Below are 3,896 nucleotides of genomic sequence, written 5' to 3' on the forward strand. Positions count from 1 at the left end.
AATGAATGTAGGGCTCCCCCCATATACTGTAGACTTCTGCAATCCCCAGTGCTCAAAATGTTAAGCTCAATATACCAAGACGCCCACGGGACATGCTCATGGGCTATTGCTCCCTTACCAGCGCTGCTTCCTCTATTTCTTCCTTGACCCCTCTCCCCTCCTTAGATGGGAAATAGGTTCTATATATTCAAACTCTTAATTATGCCTAACTTTGAAACTTCAAAGGCCCCTAACTTCACTCTGTACTCTACTTTTGAGTGCCCCTTCTCAATCGTGTCACTTGGCATTCGGGATAAAGAACCAATTCCTCAGCCTGGCATTGAGATGAGCCTCTCTCTCAGTTAAAATTGCTGGCCATCCCTCTACATCCCATGTCTGAAGGATTTAACAATGTTGAATTAGTACCCTAAAGAAGGTTTTAGGGTGCAAAAGAGACCCCAATCTCAAATACGTCTTAAAAGAGACAAGGACAACACAAAGACACAGACATCATCTATATGAGGGAGGCCATTAGCACGAGGGTATAAGGACATCTGAAGATTCACAGGACGCTGGTGAAATAAGGCATGGAACAAAGGAAACTGTCGCGTATCATGATTGGTGTCAAATCAATTCATCACCGTTATGGCTGGCACTGCAGAAGGAGCTGGGCCAAGAAGAGCTTCCAACCAAGATAGTCATGACTATGTCCCCCCACCCCCCAGGATCATCCCTCAAGGACACACCCAGTGAAGCTCCTAAGAGAAACTGCCACTCCTGCGCTGCTTGGAGAGGGGTGGAGGTAACCCACTTTCCAGTGCACTGTGTTTGAGGGACTTCAATGGAAGCTTGATCTATGTGGGGATTCTGCGAATGGATTTGGGGTTTTCACTGTCATCCATAGCCTTCTGCAAATGGGGTGCTCAGAATTTAAGCTCTAATACAATTGTCAGATAAAACTAATTCCAGGGAGGGACCATGCCATAGCCTTTGTATGTGAAGTTCCTGCTTCCTGGAATCCCTTTACCAGCTTGTCAACTACTGGCATGTTTCCCACTTGGACTTAAAAAGCCTTTCCTTCAGGAAGCGTCTGACCCGCCTCTTTTTCTTTTTTTTTTGCCTCTGACAGTAAAGGTTAGATGTCCTTTTCTTTTCTAGATCTGGGTATCTTTTATCATCAGTTTCCGCATTGTATTGTAATTTTCCTATTAAACTTTACTTATGTTGTTATTGAGAATATGCACACCAAAGCCTATACCGACTCAACACTCTCTACGTGTACAATTTATTGGTATCTATTATGTTTTTAGAATTGTACATCAATATGCCTCTCCTTTTCTGAGTTGTTTCTCCTGCATTAATACAAACTCACTGCCCCTTACAATTTCTAACTCATCTTTCAAGTCTATTTTCAACGTGATCTCATATAAGTAGTTCTTAAAAGAGCATAATGTTCAGGGCAGAAATTGTTTACGATAAGCTAAACTGTTCAGTTTTAAAATGACTTCGTTTATTTCACAGCAATAGTTGCAGGGATTTTTCCAGTCTCCATGGCCCCAGTAAGTCTAGAGTCTATGAGAATTTGAAATTGATTGCTGCATTTCCCCACTTCTGTTAAGGATTCTTCTACAGAATCTTTGATCAAACTGTTCATTAATGGGCACAAGCTACCATCTGTTCTTCTGGCTGGGTTTATGACAAAAGAGGCAATTAACCACACAATCCAGCGCACTTCCATTGAGCCAATGCCGACGCACACCGAGTCTATAGGACAGGGTAGAAGTGCCACTGTGAGCTGGAAAAGACGGCAACTGTTTACTGCAGTAGAAAGTCCATTTTTCTCCCTCAGGGCAGCTGGTGGTTTTGAACTGCCGGCCTCTTGTGGATCGCAGCCCAATGGGTAACCACTGTGCCACCCGGGCTCCTTACACGTTCCAAATCCTCCTCCTATTCTTGACTTCTTTCTCTACTGTTCCAGTTGAACAGACACCAATTTTTTTAATCGTTTTATTAGGGGCTCATAAAACTCTTATCCCAATCCATACATATATCAATTGTGTAAAGCACATTTGTACACTCATTACCCTCATCATTCTCAAAACATTTCCTCTCCACTTAAGCCCCCGGCATTAGGTCCTCATTTTCCCCCTCCCTCCCCGCTCCCCCTTCCCTCTTGAGCCCTTGATAATTTATAAATTATTGTTTTGTCATATCTTGCCCTGTCTGACGTCTCCCTTCACCCACTTTTCTGTTGTCTGTCCCCCAGGGAGGAGGTCACATGTAGATCCTTGTAATCGGTTCCCCCTTTCCAACCCACTCTCCCTCTACCCTCCCAGTATCGCCACTCACAATATTGGTCTTGAAGGGATCATCCACCCTGGATTCCCTGTGTTTCCAGTTCCTATCTGTACCAGTGTACATCCTCTGGTCTAGCCAGACTTGCAAGGTAGAATTCGGATCATGATAGTGGCGGAGGAGGAAGCATTTAGGAACTAGAGGAAAGTTGTATTTTTCATCGTTGCTACATCGCACCCTGACTGGCTCGTCTCCTCCCCGAGACCCCTCTGCAAGGGGATGTCCAGTGGCCTACAAATGGGCTTTGGGTCTCCACTCCGCACTGCCCCCCTCATTCACTATGGTAAGTTTTTTTGTTCTGATGATGCCTTATGCCTGATCCCTTCGACACCTCATGATCACACAGTCTGATGTGTTCTTCCATGTGGGCTTTGTTGCTTCTGAGCTAGATGGCCGCTTGTTTACCTTCAAGCTTTTAAGACCCCAGATGCTATATCTTTTGATAGCCGGGAACCATCAGCTTTCTTCACCACATTTGCTTGTTCACCCGCTTTGTCTTCAGCGGTTGCAGACACCAATTTTTGTGACATGTTGGCCACTTGCAAACTTTGAAGATCCCAGCTCGTCCAGAAGAAACTAAGAGGGAGAACACATTTTCATGCCACTTAACTGTGACCTTTTGTGAAGCCATGATCCTAAACCCTCCAAATCAAGGAACTAAACTTCATGATGTGTTTGGTTGTTTCTCTCTCTGGTTATTATAAATATACCTATCACCTAACTTTTACAAGTTCACCTTTTTTTTAACAGTTGTACAAAATATTGACAGAAATGATAATAAATGGATATGCAGCTCTACTCTTAAATGTGATTTTTTTTTTAAAAAAAACCCAAAAATGTGATTTTTTTCCAATCATTGTCCAACTCATATTTTTCCTTTTGCTCTAGCCCCCGATAATAAACTAGTTGTATTCAATTGCTTTTCCTTGTCTTTTTATGTAAGTGAGGTCCTGTAATAGTTGTTCCATTGAAATTGACTTATTTCACTCCAGCGCCACCCATACTGTAGCATGCTTCAAGACTTTATTTCTCCTACTGGCTGAGAAGTATTCCATTCATTACATATACATACCACAGTGTGTTAATCTATTCATCTATTTCATGGGCATTTGGGTTGTTTTTGCCCTGTGGCTGATATGAATGATGTCGCAATGAACATTCATGTTAAGGTCTCTTTTTAAGCTTCAGTTTTCAAGTCTTTTGGATATACACGTATACCTAGGAGTGACTTTGCTGGTCATAGGGTAGTTCTAGGTTTAGTTTCTTGAGGAGGAACCACCGAGTCTCCCAAAGCAACTGTACCCATTTGCATCCCTGCCAGCAATGAGTAAGAATTCCAGTTTATGGACATTCTTGCTAGCATTTGTTATGCTCTCTGTTTTCAAATTTGCAATCCAAGGGAGGAGTAAAACGGTATTTCATTGGTTTTGATTTGCGTCTCTCTGATGGCTAATTACACTGAGCATCTTTTCATGTGTTTAGTGGCCATTTGAATGACCTCTTCAGTGAAATATTTTCCCCCCCTCTTATGATTGGCTTGTTTGTCTTCTTGTTAAATTGTC

This window comes from Echinops telfairi, unplaced genomic scaffold (genome assembly GCF_000313985.2).
Source record: "Echinops telfairi isolate 266 unplaced genomic scaffold, ASM31398v2 ScPeMD7_1;HRSCAF=3_0, whole genome shotgun sequence".
NCBI classification, from domain to species: Eukaryota; Metazoa; Chordata; class Mammalia; order Afrosoricida; family Tenrecidae; genus Echinops; species Echinops telfairi.